Here is a 21,525-nt window from a genome sequence, read left to right as displayed (position 1 = left end):
TTCTAGAGCCTGTTATATGGTGCTGCAGTGGATAAAGCATTGATATGGAAAGATGAGGTGGCCAGATTGAAACCCTGGCCTTCTCTAGTCAAGATACATAAAGGAAGTACCTACTATGAGTTGATGCTTCCTGCTACTGCCCCCCTCTTTCTCTATTTCTCCTCTCTCTCTCTTTCCCTCTCTCTTTCTCCCTCCTTCCTCTCTCTAAAAGTCAGTAAATAAAACACTGCCACTAACTATTTAGAAAAGCAGATTTAAAACTGTGGATGAAGGAATAAAAAATGTGTTTTCCCACATACTGGGATTGAATTTTAAGACTAAGGTTCAATCAACCCTAGCAGGTTTCTCCTTGGATAGCGTGTCAGCCTAGTGTGTCAGCTTAGCATATGACGACTTGAGTTTGATTCCCAAGGTGAATCAATGAAATACAAGAGGAGTGACCATCTGCTTCTATCCCTCTCTCTCTCCCTCCTTTTTCTTTTCCACTACCATGCCAGTCTCAGGTGCTAAATATAGTTCCATACTCAAACATCAGCAGCAGATGTCCTTGCCTGGTGAATCCCGCTCAGGACATATGTGGGAACTGTTACTATCTTATTCCATCTCATTTATAAAACAGAACTGAGGTTGAATCCTCCTTGAAAAATATTTTATTGGAAACTCTTTTATTTTCGTATGACGGTGTTTGTAGGAAAGGTTCACAAATGAAGGGGGCAATTCTCATTTTGTATAAGAAAAACTGAAGGAAATTTATGAAAGATACTGTTCCATGTTAGGAAATTAAGGAACCTTCTATATCATGTATTATTATTATCTTGGCAGCTATGTTAATAATTTTCCTCTTTTCCCATACCACAGTACCTATATTCTTCCATTCATTGTATAAATTCAGTTCTTACTGTGCACCTGTCATGCCTAAGGAACATATTCTGGTGCTGAGGAGATAACAGTGAAAAGATAGATCAGATTGTAGTAAGTGTTTGGGTAACAGAAGGGTAAGAAATAGTAGGATGGTTATGTCGGATAGTTGGGATTTGTTTATTTAGTGAGGTCAGGAGAAACCCCCACCACAAAGTAACTCAAATAGAGAGTCATGTGGTTATCTCTAGAATGGGTGGAAGTTCAACAAATGCTGTCTGGTTGTGCTTTTATCAACAGACCGACAGACAACATTTAAAAGCAACCGTAGCAAGAAAGACAAGGAGAACTTCCTGGTACTAACTTCCAGGTCTCTTTTTAGTCTGTATAATCACAGAGCTGAAGAGCGAATGCACTTCCTTAGACAGTATCTTTCAATGAATTTTTAGCTAGATAGGAGAGAAGAGAGGAATTTCGATTTTCTGTTATCAACTACCAGTAAGGTGTCCTAATGGAAAGGTACTGTTCACAACAGAAAGTTACAAAAAGAATAAATACAGTGTTACACACACCGCTAAGGTAAATCTGAACTTTAGTTAAACACAAATACTTTCTAGTATTCTAGGTATCCCAATAATTTCTGCGATAGATCTCCTTTGAAGAATTATTTTTTTGTCTGAAAATTCAATTTTAACTAGGCATCCTGTGTCCTCAGTTGCTAAATATAGCAACATTAGAAATTGTATGGTCTGTAGTTCATCAAATAATTTCTTTTAACAAGTATTTAAAAGAAATCTAAATATTAAAGGTAAAATGCAAGTATAATTCCAATGAAGTTTAGGAGTATTGGGGACTTACTGAGCACCTTCTTTAAACAGCTGGTACAGACACAGAAAAACACACATGTTCTACTGGAACATTCACCACTTCAGAAAAGAGAGGAATTTCTTTCTGAACCCTAACAATGTCTACAGGTGGACAAGAATGTCCCCTACACATCCTGGTCTGAGTCTCGTCCCTAGGCATTCCACCAATTGCAAAATCTGCCAGTCTGGGAAAGGGATGAAGACCCCGGAGCCGCCTACAGGCAAGTTGACTGAAGCTAAGTGGGGAGACCACACGGAGGCAGCGACCCAGTTTCTGCTGGCAGGACCCTAAGGTCCCTCCAGGCGTGACCACAAGTCTTCCCCATCAGGGTGCCCACCCTCAGGCTCCTGGCATGCTCAGGGACAGGTGCAAGCAGTGCGGGCCTATACTAGCGATGATCCAACCTTACTCACCAGGTTCGACGTGGGAGGTTTGGACTCACAAAAACAGGAAAAGCACAGCCCCTTCAGGAGAACGGCTGGAGGTCTCTCAGGCACTGGACCAATAAGTGTGACCTGCATGATAATGCCAGCATCCCCCAGGGGCAGAGTTCGCTAGGTCCCCAGTAGGGCTGGTGGCTGAGAAGCTTGGCACTGTCCAGTGCTGCTCTGCTCCTTGTTCTTGGGACTCAGTTTAGGCTCTAAACTCCTGCCCTGCTTCATAGGCCCCCACCATCTACACTCAGGTTACCAGCCCTCTGCATTCTAGTACTCCCCACCAGCCAGTGCCAGGCAGGTGAACCACCAAAGCATCGGCCACATCAGTCTATTGGCCTTCTTATTTACTTAATTTAAGAATGCAAAGCACTTTCTCTTAGTTCTCTGCCTGTGATCACACACATTGAGCCTAGAATAATACGTAGGAGCCTGCTCTTCTCTCTCTCTCATAAATGTCCTGATTTATGGAAGTTTCGGTATCAGATCCTTGGTTATTGCTTCTTCAGAAAGGCACATCTTCACACATAGGAGTACGCTGGACCTTCAATTGTGGAAATAGGGCATGAGCAACACAAAAAAGTCTTACAGTGCAGTGGTGGTCTACTCCCACACCACAACTTAACTGATGCCCTCTGAAGTGACCTTCCCTAGTGATAGAAGAACCCCTGTTGCCTAATTTCTGTCATGAGAAATCTTTCAAAAGGTAATAAATTTATATTTTCTGTTGGAAGTGACGTGAATCTGAAGATAAACTACTATTGGATTATTCAGCCAGAATGACAGTGAAATCTATTTTGAAAAGCAATTCTGAATTACAAGATGTAATGCTTAATTTTTAGACAGTCATCTAAGCAAAGGTGAAATGAATGATTTATAGCCACACTTTACAACTGTTTAGTACTTCCAATCTGGGTTGGCCATGCCTTAAGTGGCTCAGTATTAGATACATTATTTATTAGATAGCATGCATTCCTAGGAATTGAATATTGAACCTTACTTGTTGTTAACTTCAGGATGCTCAAAACTTACTTTCTGTTTTGCTGAGTCAGAGCTCCCTAATACTTCCCATTTTCCTATATGTTTGTACTGTTCTGTGTGAATTTATACAGCTGGGGCAAAAAGACACATTTGAAAACTTATTCAAGTCTTTTCTGTCTTAGTTGGGTTTATACTGACTGGAAAAAGACACAATGCCATTTAATATTAGAATAATGTTAATTTAATGTTAAGTTTTACTAAAGGAGAGAAGCCCTTTTCTAAGGGCTTGAAAGTCTTAAAATCACAAATCATGGGAAAGTTGAGTATGCTAAAACTTCCATTCAGTGTAAGAGCAGATGAATGTATTCACATTCACTGTGGTTTCAAATATCTTCCCTTATTTTCCAGTTTTGCACTAAGTTGCTATTTTGAGGACACAAGTGAACTTAGAATTGGAGACTGAAAATTTATACCAATAGCACAGAGGTCTATTTGTCAAGCAAGAAAAAAGTCGCCTTACTTAAAATATGTTCACCTTTACTGAAGATATAATTCCTTTAAGACATCTAATTCCTGAAAGCCAGTGTGGGAAATACCTCACTTTACACTGACAGACAAAATGTAAATGCAATGTTGTTGTTTTTTATTGAGCATTGTCTTTGAGCCCTCTCAGATAGATGCACATCAGTACCTGATCATTGTCCTGATACTTTAACTCAGTCAACTTACTGGGTCCTAACACTGAGTTGCAGTGCTGATTGAGAACAAAACCCTTGGAAAGGTCCCCACTCCTATTTCTCTATGTTAGAACTGACACTGAAAAAGATTCAAACTTCCAGAATACAATGTCATTTTTAAGCAGAACCGTGCCAGGAACATGGATTGATTTGTTCAACAGTATTGCAGGGTTGAATACCATAAATTCGACATTTATATAGCATATTTATAAAATAATGCTTGTCAATTTTTCATTTAGAATTTATTTTTTATTTCATCGAGTGTTCATTCCATTTGAAACTGCATGAACCTTGGGAGAGAGGTGAAATGAATATGAGTTCCTTATGATGAATTTTGAAAACGGAAGCTCAGATTATTTAGGACAACTAACCAAGATCATTCCATTCTACATTAGTTAATAAATACTTTTGGATACTATTAATTTGTATTCCTTGATTTGCAAGAACAATGTGGGAGCTAGAAAAATGTTAATACTTTTCCTCTTCCTAATTTCTTCTGGCTGGACTAATAACCAAATTAACAGAAATTAACAGGTGAAAATTCAATGTTTAGTACAAGTACATGGGAAATTCACGTAGACACAATCATTCCCTGAAAATCCCAGAGACACTGAGGCACCATTTTGTATATAAGATATTTTGGACCAAGGAGGACAGGGAGAGGGCAGGCAGTTAGTTTTCAGAAGTGAGAATGGGTGATTTACAGGTAGCTGAGGAACTGGGGAACATACGTGGCAGGAGAATCCATGGTAGGTGACTCAGAAACGGTGGGACACAGTGGTATGTAGGTAACAGGCCCCTGCCTGAAGCCCTTGTTGACCATATCAATTCAAGTTAGGCTAAGGCAGCGTTCGAAGATCTCCTTCCTGAAGCAGATTTCTCTAATCTGGGTCTCTTGTGCAGGAAAGGAGTGGAGAGTTAGTGTTTCTTTCTGAGTCTTTTATTTCCTAATAAACAACTTAAAACCAGTATCCCCAAAACTATGTTTTGGGGTGGCAGAATTTTGATCTCTTCAACAGAAATGCATGAAAGTAAGTAACTGAATGGGATCATTACATTTGCTTCATGGACTGCGAAATACAAGATGGAATTTGGTTTAGTCAAATAATGATTATTTTTATCTCTACTTGCTTGCTTTTCTCTGCAGGTTGTGGCTAGTATTTTCTGCGGAGAATGAGGGCCTTTAGCACCCACATCCGTCTTACCAGGGTATCATTGTTCTTTGCACTTTAACCTCAACCTGACACAGAGTTCTCCCTGCTTTTGAGGAGGCTTGTAATTGGTGCATATTACCAGGTAAGAGAACATAATTTCAAAGCTCAGGTTTTGTCACTAAATATGGTTAGTATTAGTAAATTAATGGAGCGTCTGCTTTTCAGCTTTGCAATGATTGCATTCTCATTTTTAAGATGAATTGAATCAACACTGTAGGAAAAGTGATAAATTATTCTTTGTTTTTTTGAAATTTTCTGTTCACAATCTAGCAAGAATGATTTAAAAGCCATGGTTGGTATTTAGAGAGACAAAGAAAGAAATCTCAGGTGTCAAATAGAAGGTGCAGTGTTCAGCCTGTTGAAAATGAGTAGAGGAAATAGAGTCTTCCTAAGACCTGTAGAGTTCTGACATGGACACTAATTAATAGATATGAGAAGTCTTTTATTAGGCAATTAAATCATATTTCTATATATACGTATTCCTCATTAAAGAGCAATGGATATGCGTAGGGTAGAAAAGGCAGGGATGTCAGTATAAAAAGTACCTTGTTTCTGAATTTTCTCTGTTCAATCAGGTCTACCGGAAAGTTCTGTCCATTTCTATCACAACAAGTTTCAACATGTAAGCACATGTTTATTTGGCGCATGTGTGCGTCTCTATTTTTATCACTTAATGTATACATACTGACGTGGCAAATTAACTAAAACAAAGTAGATTCACATTATTTTATCTTTATATTATTTAATAAAGTTTATTGAAGGAAAGAAAAATTTGAATTTTGTTTTATTCCTAAATAGGACAGAATTTTCCGGTAGACCTTATATTTGGCACAGGCTTCTTTAGATTAAGCTAAACCACATGTGTTCCTGTCAGTAATATGGGGCTAATCCTCCTATTTTAAAGAGTTGGATGATTTAAGGAATAATGTGTTTGTGTGTGCTTAAGTAATATTTTCTTTTGCTCTTAAAAATTTGAAGATATCTTCTTATGTGGCTAGAGTTTACAAGGGGTGAGCAGAGGAGAAAACAGATTTGATTTACCAAATGGATATATATACAAAGTTTCTTTCTTCATGAGAATTATTAGAACACATAATAATTCTCCAGAATAGTATATATAAATAATTTAAAATAATTCTTAGAATCAGGAGCTTTATCTACTTAGCAAACACTATCATTTTTTTCTAGAGCGACTAGAAGTTAATTTCTGAAAAGTAATCATCTCATTTCAGAGTTACAGCACTTCAGGATGTATGTTCATTTATTAGAAATAAGTCCAGCAGGTAGCACTACAACCATAATATTGACACTAAGAGTTTGGAGCTAGGGAGGAAAACAAAGTCCTTGCATAGCCAGAAGATGGTGCTAGTTGACCAAACTTTAAAAATCAATGCCTGACTTTAAAATAACCAACCTCACTTTTACTGAATTTCAGACTTTATAATCCGGGTACTGTTGACATCATTTTTGAAATTCATCAGTCTTCAGTAACTTCAAATTTAAACTTCAAGTTAATTTACAATAACAGAACTCTGAGCAGCTCATGAAAGCCAGAAATACTTTTCCACCAGTCTACTTATCTCCCCCGTCTTTGCAAAGAAAAATATTTTTTAAAATTTGTATTTTATTGTTTCTCTATCTTCATATTTTTCAATGCTATACTTTTTGAACACTAGAAACACTCATGATCCAGCTTTAAATTCCTGTTCTTATTCATCAGTTCTTCCACCAGGATGCTTTTGGGAAGGTGATCCATTGAATTAGAAGATCCGTCAACCAGCAGATACACTTTCTGGCATGTCCAAATTAGAAAAAATGTAAGTTGACATATTTCTCCTATTGTACCCTGTGGACTTTTCTAAAACACTATTTCATGTGTATGTTCTTTTGTTTATCTTCAAGCCTTTATTTACTTGAAAATATTAGAAAATAAAAATTAAACTGCTTTATAATTCTGTTTTAAACTTTTCTATAATCCAGTAATATATTCGAGAAACTGGTTCTGTTCATTAAGCATCTTACACGCTTGCCTGTGAAATATCTTCTAGGTGCATCTGTTTCCCATGAGCCTTTCCGCCCCCTTCATCTTCTAACCTCAGCTTCTGGACGGTTCCCATAGCCTCCTAGGAGTTGACTTTCATTTTCTCCTGTCCCCTTTAACCTGTGTTCTGGGAGATGAAAGAGACATGTATTGTAAATGTAAATGTGATCCTTCACTCCTGTTCTGAAAACCCTTCAGCAATGTTCCACTGCTTGTAAACAGGCAGACCTGCAGCATGTCCCGACAGGCACGTGCCCACTCTTCCCATTTCTCTCCTGTGCTCTCGCTACATGGCATTTCAAAGAGTGTGCTTCATCTTCCCACAGATCTTTCTACATGTCTTCTTTCGGTGAGCAAGTGATTCTCCACCATCCACTGAGATGGGGCATCCACGTTTTTGGATCAGAGCTTCCACATCACCTTCCTGGGGACGTCTTCTCTATCACAGAGGTAGGGATATAGGTCAGGGCGCTCTATTACGGGCATCTGCAGCACTGGGGAACTCTCCTGTGTGGCAATTGCCTGTAGAATTGGGCATGGTTTCTAATGGGTCCCTGTCATTTATTTGGTCTTTATTATTATAGTACTATATGTAATTTTAATAAATCTGCTGTGAGAATATATTTTGGTTATACAGAGATATCAATACAGTGTACTCTAAAATAATTTTTTTGTTGAGTTAAATTCATCTGTAAATCTTGTAACAACAAGTTTATAGTCACAAAATCTGAACAAAGAGCAAACACAATATTCCATCTAACACAGGGTAATGCGCAAGTTCACTCTGATGGGGACTGAGCGTTTACCATAATTTTACTTTCAATACCAAGCATAATGATATAGGTAATGAGAATTGGAAGGGTTACTTTTCTATTTTACAAAATCGTGCTGCTGTTAATTAAATTTCATTAGTCAGTGTGATGATAATGTTAAAAAAATAGACCATGAGCCTGAGCTGAGGTGGCGCAGTGGCTCGAGTGTCGACTTGGGATACTGAGGCCACTGGTTCGAAACCCTGGGCTTTCCTGGTCGAAGCACTTGTGCTTCCTATTCCCGCTTTCTCTCCTTCTCTCTGTCTCCACTTAAGTCAATAAATGAAATCTTAAAAAAAAAGAGAGAGAGAATGAAAATTCATGATGCTTTTTAAAAATTTATAATACTATAAATTCTGATTGTATCCATACATTTTTTTTTAATCTACTATGATTTTTAAACCATTTCTTGAATGGACAATCTGGAGAATAATTAAGTGCATCTTAAAGATATTTTCAGTGATGTATGTAGAAATACAGTTCACCAGAAGGTAAATAGTATCATTTTCTTATTAAAAATCAATGGTACTATCTAGAAATAAAGACTACCCTTCAGCAACTTTAGTTTGTGAAGTAAAAACACTTCAAAGTAGCTATAGACATAATTTTATTCATATCTAGTATAGTAACCCATCATAAAATTTTACTTAGTTTTTTTATTGATTTAAATTTCTTTTTTTTTAACAGAATCTAGTGTCGCCAAATACATCCCCCCACCCCCATGTTCACCTCAACATTGCCTTTGCCCCATCCCCGCTCGCACCAACGCCCTCCCCCTTTTTCTCCAGGATTTGCTTTTCTGCTCTCTATAACGCAGTTTTATGTATATATAATTTCACCAATCTCTTTCCCTTCTCTGATCCCATCCTCTCATTTTTTTCCCCCATTGTCTGCTTTCCCTCTGGTCCCTTTGATCCTGCCTATGGCTCAATTCCGTTTCTCAGTTCACATTGTTCCTTGGAATTCTCAAATGAGTGAGGTCTTTTGAAATTTTTCTTTCTCTGACTGGCTTATTTCCCTTAACATTATAGTTTCCAGGTCCATCCATATTGTCGCAAAAAAGTAAGATTTTCCACATTTTTATGGCTGCATAGTATTCCATTGTGTATATGTATCACAACTTTTTAATCCACTCGTCCACTGAGGGACACTTGGGATGTTTCCAGATCTTGGCTATTGTAAACCATGCTGCCATAAACATGGGGGTGCATTTCTTCTTTGATTCAGTGATCTAGTGTTCTTAGGAAATATTCCTCAAAGTGGGATGCCTGGGTCACGAGGCAGTTTTATTTTTAATTTTTGAAGACTCTCCATACTGTTTCCACAGTGGCTGCACCAGTCTGCATTCTCACCAGCAGTGCAGGAGGGTTCCCTTCTCTCCACACCCTGGACAGCACTGATTATGTGTTGTTTTGTTAATGAGCGCCATTCTGAATGGTGTGAGGTGGTATCTGATTGTCGTTTTGTTTTTTTATTGTTGATTTTTTTGTTGTTGTTGTTTTTTACAGGGACAGAGACAGAGAGTCAGAGAGAGGGATAGATAGGGACAGACAGACAGGAACGAAGAGCGATGAGAAGCATCAATCATCAGTTTTTCGTTGCCACACCTTAGTTGTTAATTGATTGCTTTCTCATATGTGCCTTGAAAACAGGCCTTCAGGAGACTGAGTAATCCCTTGTTCAAGGCAGTGACCTTGGGTCCAAGATGGTGAGGATTTTGCTCAAGCCAGATGAGCCCATGCTCAAAGTGGTGACCTCGGGTCTCGAACCTAGGTCTTTCCACAACCCAGTCCGACGCTCTATCCACTGCACCACTGCCTGTTCAGGCTTATTGTGGTTTAAATTTGCATTTTTCCAATGATTAGTGATGTTGAACATTTTTTCTTATGCCTCATTGGCCATTTGTATGTCCTCATTGGAGAAGTATCTATTCATTTCTTTTGCCCATGTTTTGATTGGACTGTTTGTCTTCCTGATACTCAGTTTTACAAGTTCTTTATAAATTTTGGTTATTAACCCTTCATCAGCCGTATTGTCGAGTATGTTCTCCCATTGTGTGGTCTGTCTGTTTATTTTGTTCATATTGTCTTTAGCTGTGCAAAAGATTTTTAGTTTGATATAGTCCCATTTGTTCATTCTGTCCTTTATTTCACTTGCCCGTGGACATAAATTCTCAAATACATTGCTGCGAGACATGTCAAAGAGCTTACTGCCTGTTTTCTTCCAAGATGAATATGGTTTTATTACTCACATTTAATCTTCTACCAATTTTGAATTTTTTTTTTGTGAACTGTATAAGTTTATGGTCTATTTTCATTTTTTTTTTGCAGGTAGATATCCAAATTTCCCCACACCATTAGCTAAAGAGACTGTCTTTACTCCATTGTAAGCTCTAACCTCCTTTGTCAAATATCAATTGTCCATAAAGGTGTGGGTGTATTTCTTGGTTCTCTGTTCTGTTTCATTGATCTATATATGCCTGTTCTTATGCCAGAGTCAAGCTGTTTTTGAGTACAACGGCCCTGTAGTATAACTTGTTATCAGGAAATGTAATACCACCCACTTGAATTCTTCTTTTTCAAGATTCATTTTATTTTGGTTCCATATAAAGTTTTGGAATATTTCTTCTATATCTTTGAAGTATGTCATTGATATTATAATAGGAATTGCATTGAATTTATAAATTGATTTGGGCAATATAAACATTTTAATGATGTTTATTGTTCCTATCCATGAACACGATATATACTTCCACTTGTTTGTATCTTCTTTGATTCCTTTTATCAATGTTTTATAATTTTCCAGAACAAGTCTTTAGTTTCCTTGATTAAATTTACTCCTAGTTACTTTATTTTTTTGTTCCAATTATGAAGGGGATTGTTTTCTTAATTTCTCTTTTAGACAGTTTATTGTTGGTGTATAAAAATGCCTCTGATTTCTGCATATTAATTTTATATCCTGCCACCTTGCTAAATTCATTTATCAGGCCCAGTAGTTTCTTGACTGAGACTTTAGGGTGTTCTATTTACAGTATTATATTATCAGCAAATAATGATAGTTTTACTATTTCTCTTCCAATTTTGATGGATTTATTTTTTCTTCTTGTTTGAGTGCTGTGGCTAGGACTTCCAGAACTATGTTGAATAATAGTAGTGAAAGCGGGCACCCTGGCCTAGTTCCTGACCTTAAGGGGATTGCTTTATTTTTTGCCTATTGAGTATGATGTTGGCTTTAGATTTGTCATAGATGGCCTTTATCATGTTGAGGTATGTTCCCTGTATTCTCTGTATTATATCAAGAGATGCTTTTCCTGCATCTATTGATATGATCATGTGATTTTTCTCCTTCCTTTTGTTTATGTGATGAATCACATTGAGTGATTTGTGAATATTGTACCTGCCTCGCACCCCCATAATAAATCACACTTGAATATAATATATAAATATAATTTTTTTCACGTATTGCTGGATCTTATTTGCTAATATGTTGTTGAGAATTTTAGCATCTAGATTCATCAGGGACATTGGCCTATAGTTTTCTTCTTTGTATTGTCTTTGCCTAGGTTTGGAATCAGAATTATGCTCACAAAAGCATAAAAGAAGCTTGGAAGTCTTCCCTCTTCTTGAATTTTTTGAAGTAGCATGAGAAGGATAGGAGTTCGTTCTACTTTGAATATTTGGTAGAATTCTCCTGTGAAGCCAGATTTTCTGATTCTTCCAGATTGATTTTTGAAAGATTATATGTTTTAAGGAATTTCTCCATTTCACCTAGGTTGTCTAATTTTTTGGCATACAGCTCTTCATAGTATTTTCTTACAATCCTCTGTATTTCTGCTGTGTCAGTTCTTACTTCTCCGCTCTCATTTCTAATTTTATTTACCTGAGTCCTCTTTCTCTATTTCTTGGTGAGTCTGGTTGAAAGTTCATCAATCTTTTTTACATTTTCAAAGAACGAGCTCTTGGTTTCATTGATCCTCTGTATTGTTTTTTTTAGCCCTTATATCATTTAATTTAGTTATGATCTTTACTATTTTCTTCTTTTTATTTCCTCTGTGGCTCTGGGCTTTATTTTTTGTTTTATTAGTAGTTATGGTAGATACGGGGTTAAATTGTTTATTTGCGGTATATCTTGATTCTTAAGGTATCCCTGTAATGCTATGCACTTCCTTCTCAGGACTGCTTTTTCTGTGTCCCATAAATTTTGAGTAGTTGTATGCTCATTTTAATTTGTTTCAAAGAAATTTTTTATTTCTTCCTAGATCTTGTTGTTAACCTATTCATGATTTAATAACATGCTATTTAGTTTCAAAGTGTTGGAGTGTTTTTCAGTTTTTTTACTGTAGTTGATTTCTAGGTTCCTGCCATAGTGACTCGAGAAGATTATAAGTTTAATCTTCTTAAATTTATTGAGACTCTTTTTGTATCCTAACATGTGGTCTATCCGAGAGAGCACTTGAAAAGAAAGTATATTCTGCTGCTTTACGGAGATAGGTTCTGAAGATATCTATTAAATCCAGTTGATCTAGTGTGTCCTTTAAGTCTGCTGTTTCTTTTTAAGTTTTCTTTCTTGAGAATCTATCCAGTGATGTTAGTGGGGTATTGAAATCCTCTACTATTAAACTATTGCTGTTGTTCTCACCCTTTATGTCCATCAAAGTGTGCTTTATATATTTATGTGCTCCTGTATTAGGTTCATAGGTATTTATAATGGTTATGTCTTCCTTTTAGATTGCTTCTTTTATTATTATGTAGTGATATTTTTTACCTCTTACAATAACCTTTATTTAAAGTCCATTTTGTCAGATATAAGTATTGTTACCCCAGCTTTTTCTTCATTTCCATTTGAATGAAATATTTTTTTCTTTCCCTTTATTGTTAGTCTTTGTGTGTCTTTTGTTTGGAGGTTGGTGTCTTACACACAGCATATGCATGGGTCCTGTTTTCTTATCCACACAGCTATCCTTTGACTTTTGATTTGAGCATTTAATGAATTTACATTTAATGTTATTATTGATATGTAGTTCTTTATTGCCATTTTATTCTTAAAATCTACATTTCTCTTTTATAAAAGTTTATCACTTTGTTCTGTTTACAACATTTCCCTTAACGTTTCTTGCACTATTGGTTTGGTGGTAATGAATTCCTTGAGTTTTTCTTTTAGGGTGGGGAATCTTCTTTTTATTTCTCCTTCAATTTTAAATGATGGCCTTGCTGGATAAAGAAGTCTTGGTTGTAGGCTCTTGTTCTTCATTGTCTTGTATATTTCTTGCCATTCCCTTCTGGTCTCATGTGTTTCTGTTTAGAAGACAGATGTCATCCTGATGGGGGCTGCTTTATAGGTGATTGGCTGCTTTTCTCTTGCAGCTATTAATCTTTCTTTATCTCTTAACTTATTATTTTAATTATAATGTGTCTTGGTGTAGGTCTTTTTGCGGTCCTCTTTAATGGGATTTTCTGTACTTCTTGTACTTGTGTGACTGTTTTCTGCATCAATTTAGGGAAGTTTTTAGCTATGTTTCTTTAATCAGGTTCTCTATTTCTTGTTCTTTCTCTTCTCCTTCAGGAACCTTTATTATGTAGATGTTCTTTCTCTTCATGTTGTCACAGAGTTGTCTTAGAGTTTCTTCAGACATTTTGAGCCTCTTTTTTCTGTTCTGCTTTTGTGCTTTTATTTATCTTGTCCTCTAAGTTGCTGATTCGATACTCTGCTTCATCCAGCCTGCTTTTAATTTCTACTAGTGTAGTCTCTATTTCTGATATTGTGTTTGTCATTTGTGTCTGATTCTTTTTTATTTTAATGTAACTTTTGATACCAGCCATCTCTTTGTTTAGGTGCTCATTTTGTCTATCTATTGGTGCTCCCAGATCCTTGAGCATCCTGACAATCATTATTTTAAACTCTGCATCTGATATCTTGGTTATTTTGATTTCATTCAGTTCTTTTCCTGGAGATTTCTCTTGTTGATTCATATGAATTGAATTTCTCTGTCTACCCATTTTGTCTCTGTATAGACTGCACCTTTGGATGTGTTGTTTGTGTCGCTAGCTGAGTATAGGGTTGTTGTTGTCTGCCTCCAGCTTTCAGTTGTATTGTTTCTAAGTCTTCTTGAGATGGCTTCAGCAGTTAGTGACAGTGCATTTTCTATGCCAGGGGTCCCCAAACTATAGCCCGTGGGCCAAATGCGGTTCTCTTAGGCCATTTATCCAGCCCCAGCCGCACTTCCATAAGGGGCACCTCTTTCATTGGTGGTCAGTGACAGGAGCACAGGATGCATCCACATTCTGTGTTCTTGGAGTACTGTATGTGGCAGGGCTGCAAAGCACAGTATCGCTCACGGACAGTACTAATTCTGCTGATGCGGGACGCATTCGTCAATACTCCGGAAGGTTGTAATATTGTATTTGTTCCTCTCTTGTTTTTTTACTTTAAAATAAGTAATGTGCATTGTGCATAGGGATTTGTTCATAGTTTCTTTTTATAGTCCAGCCTTCCAACAGTCTGAGGGACATTGAACTGGCCTCCTGTGGAAAAGTTTGGGACCCTTGGCCCTGGCCGGTTGGCTCAGTGGTAGAGCGTCGGCCTTGCGTGCAGAAATCCTGGGTTCGAATCCCGGCCAGGGCACACAGGAGAAGCGCCCATCTGCTTCTACACCCCTCCCACTCTCCTTCCTCTCTGTCTCTCTCTTCCCCTCCCACAGCCGAGGCTCCATTGGAGCAAAGATGGCCCGGGCGCTGGGGATGGCTCCTTAGCCTCTGCCCCAGGCGCTAGTGTGGCTCTGGTCGCAACAGAGTGACGTCCCGGATGGGCAGAGCATCGCCCCCTGGTGGGCGTGCCGGGTGGATCCCGGTCAGGCGCATGTGGGAGTCTGTCTGACTGTTTCTCCCCATTTCAAGCTTCAAAAAAATACAAAAAAAAAAAATTTGGGACCCTTGATCTATGCCTTAGTTGGGTCAGGTGTGAGGAACCTTTCCTTAAGATACCACTCTAACTAGGGTTGTTAGGACATTAGCTGATGTTCTCTGTTTCTCACCAATGGATGTACCATCCCTGGACCTCCCTGATGACCGGAACCTGACACCGACCGGTGGGTATCACTGCTTATGACTGGTCCATAGCAACCTTCTTGAAACTACAGGTGATTCAGATTTTGTACCTGCCTCCTGTGCTCTGATGCTGTTGTAAATATCGGCTGCACTCCTAGGCTGGCTTTTATCTACTCTTGGCCACAGTGTGTGCCCTCTCCATTTCTGCAGTGAGGTCTTTCTGCAGGCCCCCTTCTGAGACTGCCTCCTCACACGCATGGCACCAGTGTGGACTTGTGTGCCGCAGCTAGGACTGCTCCTCATGCACAGGGGACTCCTAGCCTCTCTGGGCTCTGCCCACCAATGAAGTACCGCTGGCCATTTTGTGCTCTGCCCCGCCCAGGTGTGAGGGATGGTTTTCTGGCTCTTCCCCTGTCCTTTGCAGTGAGTGTCGCCAGGCTCTGCCCTGCGCCTGATTATGGGCTGCCTTTCTGGGCTCAGCCCCATGCGTTCACCGCACGGGCCACCTGGCTTCACCCCGATCGGGTACGCAGGGACCTTCCTCTGTCACCAATACCCATGGACATATGGGATACCTCACTCTCCTGGCATTCACCTGACACAGGCACAGCTGACGCCTTGCCTCACAGGGTTCCGTGCCCCACAGGAGTGCGGGAGGGCTCTCTTTGCTCCGCCCCTCACTGCGTTTGCTTGGCTGCCTCGCTGGCCTCTGTGCCTGTACACTGTGCTGGCCAATTGCTGCGACCACCACAGCCTGGTCCTCCTTCACTTCGGAAGGTACTCGGCAGTTTGGGGGCCCAGACCTCAGCACTCAAATCCTATGTCCCTGACGCTCCCCCTGATTCTAAGTGTTGCTCTGCACTGTCTGGAGCAGGAGAGCCTCTTGTATGTGGGGTACTTGCATCCCATTGCTGGCTTGGTTTTTCCAGGAAGAATGGGCACTTTAGGTTTGGGGAGTGACCAAGTACAGGGGTCAGGTTGGCTGTCCCCCACAGTCTCTCCCTCTTCCTTCTAGACTCCACACTCATCTCACAATTCCAGGCCTCTCGGTGCTCCCCAGTCCCGGAGCCTCAGTAAGTGGTTGTGAACGAGGTTTTCTGTGCAGTCCCTTTAAGACAGAGCCTGAGTCTGAGAGTTCTGTCTCCCTCTCGCCAACAGTCACCTGGCTCTTCTTTCAGCTAACTACTGTCCGTATGCCTTTTCTAGTCTCTGGGGCTCCAGAATGGGGTTCTTTTCCTTGGGTTGAGAGCCCACAACTCTCCAGGACACTCACCCTGCCGTGATCAACTCCCTGGCCAGCTCTCTCTCCTGGGAGTGAAGCAGGGCAGCCCTTTCTGCATCTCTGCTTTTCCTACCAGCTTCGGTGATGTTTGCTTATACATTCCTCTTAGTTTAGTCCAAATTGGTTTTTCAAGGTGATTGTTCCTATGTTAAGTTGCAATCCACGTTGGTTCTGGGAGGTGGGAGTTTAACCTCCGCCTGCACCGTCACCATTTCCCCTCCCTTCCAAAATAAAATTTTGTGAAAGCAAACAAGAGAACTGCTCGTATGGAATTAACAGTGGAATATTTTCACTCCTGTTTCGCAGGGAAGAAAGAAGTCTATCACCCCCAGCATGAGGATGGGAGGCGGGCTGGCAATGTTGGATCTCTGGTCCCTGCAGGATCCTCGCACACATTTTTTCTCTTTGGAAACATCCGCTCCATTTTTTTTAATAAGTTTTAACAAAGTAACTGATTGATATTCCTCCAACAAGCTGTTTACAATCCTGAAATATTTTTTTATCATATTTGCTGTGGATTGAACATTTGCAACAGGTGTCATCATGAGAATTACCAAATTTCAATGAATGAGACAATGACTTTACAGTGTGTTTTACACCCTTGAGTGATACCAAGTTTAACACGGGAGAAAAGCGTAGCAAAAGAGGACTTTAAGACCACTTTCATTCTTGCAGGGAAAGCAGGAACACACCTCAGTTCCCATGTCTTCCTCTGAAGAACAGTTGCCATCTCTTTGGCATCCAAAGTCTCATAAGGTAGTAAAAGTCAGGCTCTTTTGAATGAGTCTTCATGTGTATTTTGGACATTCATCAGACTCCACCATCCCTCTCTCCAATTCTGTGAATGTGTACCTTTCTGGTTTTACCATGACCTACGCTGTCAAGCTATTTGCTTTCAAAACCAAGATTTCTGCAGCATTTTACGTTGTGGTGAAGGATCTGTGCAGCCTTCCATCTTACCTTGTCTGTGATTATGTAATCACAGCTAGAGAGTGATTGTTCCAGAAACGCTAAAGTGTCTGTAACACATCACCTTCACCCACCGTGGTACCCCAGCCCGATACACCAGCCCAGCCTTAGGTCCTGCCAGTATCAATGCATTACCTCTGGAGCGTGTGTCCGGAGAGTGGGGACAGCAGCTGTGAGGTGTGATGCTGGGCAGGCGGCAGCACCAGCACCAGGGTCCCCACACCTTCGTGACCTCTGAGGCTCTCAGCGCCTGTCAGTGCCTCTCGTTACTAGCAGTCACTGGTGCCGGAGCTCCCAGGCCAGCTTCCTCTGTACACTGCACAGTCACTCTCACCACCCCCCGCATTAGTAGAGGTTCACGAAGATTGGGACTATTCAGTTTTCTAAGGACTTTACTCCCTGCAGGTGAGAGCATCGCGCATGACATCTGGTGAGTTTTCAGTAAATATGATTGAAACGAAGGATTAAATAGGAAAAAAAAACCACACAGAGGCCACTGGAGAGTGTAATAGATTGGAAAGGCTCAGAATATTTTCTATTCACGAGATACTTTTTTAAGAGAAACGTAAGGATACAGATGATAACAGTCCTCAAAATTCTGAAAGTTTTTTTTTGTTGTTGTTGTTGTTTTTTTTTTTAGCTTCAAGTTGTGAGGTTTGTTTTTTGTGGCTTCAAGGGGTTTTTGTAGGACCAAAACCTTACAGGAAGAATGACACTCAAGATTTTATAGCACAGAGATTCTATAAATGACCCTTGGTTTCATTCCACGTTAGAAAGATGATCCCTGTCATTGCCATGCTGAGTTAATGGGAGGCTAACGCTTGATGGGTTTGGGGCTCCTCAGCTTCTTGGGATTAATAGTTCCTTGTATTCATATTTTGCATTTTAAAGTAAATATGGTTTCCTATTATCTGTAGCACTCATTTTTTATCTTCAACTCATACTGTCGACCTCTTCATGGCTTATACCTGAATCATAATCTGAATAGAACTTGTTTCAGCTGCATTACTCTCTGATGACTGAAAGTGTTTATATCCTTTTCCATGGATACATATTTATCAGTACAGAGACCTTCTACTCATTGATGGTTTTGCACTCACCATGCCAGGTCTTCACAGGGCGTGGGTGCGATAAGCTCAGGCTCCTGTCCATTGTTTGTCGCAAAGTGAGCTTCTCTGAGCAGAGCAGTATGGCCCTGCCATTGAAGCAAGGCGGATACCTCTGCTTCGGTTTCTTTCTTTTTTGATCATTTTCTTTCACAGTCTGAGGAAGCTGCCTCTGCTCTTCAAGTGCTTAAGGTGACCAATATGTACCTTAATCCTCTTGGCGAGAATCTGGCCCTGACCTTGTTTGTCCACAACTTTATGGTGGTCAGCTCTTTCCATTAAAAAAATAAACCCAAGTGGCCCTGGCCGGTTGGCTCAGCAGTAGAGCATCGGCCTGGCGTGCGGGGGACCCGGGTTCGATTCCCGGCCAGGGCACATAGGAGAAGCGCCCATTTGCTTCTCCATCCCACCCCCCTCCTTCCTCTCTGTCTCTCTCTTCCCCTCCCGCAGCCAAGGCTCCATTGGAGCAAAGATGGCCCGGGTGCTGGGGATGGCTCCTTGTCCTCTGCCCCAGGTGCTAGAGTGGCTCTGGTCATGGCAGAGCGATGCCCCAGAGGGGCACAGCGTCGCCCCCTGGTGGGCAGAGCACCGCCCCTGGTGGGCATGCCAGGTGGATCGCATGCGGGAGTCTGTCTGACTGTCTCTCCCCGTTTCCAGCTTCAGAAAAATATCAAAAAATAAATAAATAAATAAAATAAAAAATAAACCTAAGAAAGACACAAAATAATAAAAGATGTGAAGGTAAGTTTCTCCTGCAAAAATAAAGAGGAGAAAATCAATTCTAGCCAAGCAGAGACTTCGATGGTTTTCATTTCCAGTGCACTGCCAACATTCGGAGTTGTGTTGGGAAGAACAAGAATGAAATCATACCCAGAGATCAGCCTGTATAAACACTACAACTGCACATGATCCTCACTCTTGTTCTTACCAGCTCAAGGAGAATCTCTATTCTTGTGAAGTCTATCTGCCTAATATCTTTGGGCCCAGGGCATTTCTCCTGGCTCCATTTTTTCGTGTATCTATCATGCTGACTTGGACACCACAGGTTTGCTACAAGGTGGCTGTTGCCTTACTGGGCACGGCAGCACAGGCAGGAGAGTGAGAACTCTTTGCTGCTGCCCTGTGTGCCCTGGTTCTTCTCCTTTAGGCCTGGGTAAGCAGAATGGAGACATAGACCGTGCCAATGCATACATACACAGACACACCAATGGCAGTTCTGGGAGTACCAAAGAGATCAGCTTTTCTCAATGAGTACTTTGTGTAGGCAAAGAATGGCAGAAGATTCAAAAGATGTATTTTTGTTTTACAAGATAAAGTTATATAGTTACAGATTGTTTATATACATGTGCATATAGATATTTATATATACCCAACAACTTTATATGTACATATATAGTTAGAGTCATATTATATTAATATATAGGAGAATCTGTAAGTTCAAATGCCAAAAATCAAAAATGACTAAGTACTTTAAGCAGAGAAGAATTTTATATAGGCTATTAGTTACATACAAAATTGTTGGAAAGGCTGCAAGAACAGGTTAGGGCCAGACATTTGTCAAGGTCCTTATGAGAGCCAAGCAGCTGGTCCAGCTGGATCCTGGGCCACATGCCTGAGTCCCAGTGTCACTGTGCCCGCCCCACAGGGCCCTGCAGAGCATGGCACAGGGCCTGCAAGCCACCTTCCATGGCCTATAGAGGCAAAGCTTTCAGCGCCTTTGGAGGCAAACATTTCAGTGCCCGGTGTAGGCTGGGGGCAGTTTCGCTTCTACCCCTTCCCTCCCCCTCCTTACACTCATCCTGGAGCTCCAGTGTCCTTGGGCACCATGTTTCCTTTTCCCAGCAGCACATCCTAAGAGTGGAGGCGAGAGTTTCAAAACATTGTTGTAGCAGTGGGCAGTGCTGAGACTCACTGCTCACCCAGAGTCTCCCGTTTGTACACATAGAAAGTAACGGAAGGTGAAGCAGTCTCAGCTGTGTGAGATGCATTTCATCTCAGTGGTTTAGTTTGGAACTTTCAACAAGTGTGTTCCCACACTAATAATTTCAAGTACTGCCCGTATATATTTAACTGGTCAGAATGACCGCTGTTTTCTTGTTCTTTTTTCCTTCTCTTTCAGCAATAGCAATCCATTTAACATGGACAAGCATCCAACCAAAACTCATGAAAATCAGAAGATGGTGAAGAACGAGATGCAAGTGCATCGAATGGCGCTCCACCCAGCACATCGGCCGTGGACACCTCGTCTAGTAGCCTCATTTGCACTGGTTCTTCTAAAACTAAAGGAAAAACTACTGGTCATCTCAAAGAGGATGAGTTGTCATTCACATTTATATCAATGAAGAAAATCCATCTTGTCCCGTATGCTAAGTTTGTGGCGAAAAGGAGCAGAACAAGTGATGGTACCCAGTGAACTAAAAAGACACTGGTTAGTAAAACATTCTCACTTGTGCAAAATGCAAGCTGAACATTTAAGACACTTGTACTGTACAAAGCTACTCAAACAACAAGATGGACTAAACTGTGATACTCTTGGAAAACGCACAAAGCGAGGTATGCAATCATCTAAATTATTGCTAAAAACAAGCTGACATCTTTCAAAATTGTGATTTCACCAGGATGCTGCAAAGTCATAGAAATCATGTTTGTTTGGCAAAGAATAAAAAAATGAGGTTTCAAATATTAAAATGTCAAATAGGAAACAGAATAGTCCACTTTTTCAAGAATCGTCCCAAGACGTTGAGTTCTAAGGGATGCACTGCATTGAAGAAGTAGATCTGTCTGCTCTTCAACTGCATGAGCCAACCGATGTCAATGTTAAAGCTCAACTTCTAGCATTTAGGGTATTTGTAAAGAAAAGATACTATTTTATGTTGTGTTATATATTTTTCAGAGAGAGTAGGAGAGTGTTTTTGTTGGTGGAGAAAGAGAGAGATAGAAAGAGAGAGAAACATCTCCTCATTGTTTCACATTAGCCTGGCACCCCATTGATTACTTCTCATATGCACCCTGACTCAAGATTGATTTTGTGACTTTGGGTTTAAGCCAACAACCTTGAAATGAAGCTGGTAACCTTGATGGTATGTTAGGAAGACCTGTCCACCCTAAGGAGCCAGTTCATTACCCAGTCAGAGCTCAAACCCACTGGTATCAGCTTGTCACCCAAAGTCCCCGGTTTGAG

At 40.3% G+C, this 21,525-nt stretch overlaps 1 long non-coding RNA gene and 1 other non-coding gene across 3 annotated transcripts in view; both read left to right on the top strand.

Moving 5' to 3' along the window:
• Positions 1 to 21,288, top strand: part of LOC136392213 (uncharacterized) — a 32,321-nt gene extending 11,033 nt beyond the window's left edge. For both annotated transcript variants that reach the window (XR_010748925.1, XR_010748923.1), the window contains 4 exons: positions 5,025 to 5,173; positions 6,824 to 6,908; positions 7,459 to 7,582; positions 20,464 to 21,288. This is a non-coding gene — a long non-coding RNA (uncharacterized lncRNA). The remainder of the gene's footprint in view (positions 1 to 5,024; positions 5,174 to 6,823; positions 6,909 to 7,458; positions 7,583 to 20,463) is intronic.
• TRNAA-UGC (transfer RNA alanine (anticodon UGC)) lies at positions 14,490 to 14,565 on the top strand. Its single transcript has one exon. It is a non-coding gene; the product is annotated as a tRNA-Ala (tRNA).
• Positions 21,289 to 21,525: the final 237 nt, after the last annotated feature.

Source organism: Saccopteryx leptura, chromosome 1 (genome assembly GCF_036850995.1).
Source record: "Saccopteryx leptura isolate mSacLep1 chromosome 1, mSacLep1_pri_phased_curated, whole genome shotgun sequence".
Taxonomy (NCBI): Eukaryota; Metazoa; Chordata; class Mammalia; order Chiroptera; family Emballonuridae; genus Saccopteryx; species Saccopteryx leptura.
Note: the sequence above shows the minus strand (reverse complement) of the source record. Positions and strands in the feature narration are given on the sequence as shown.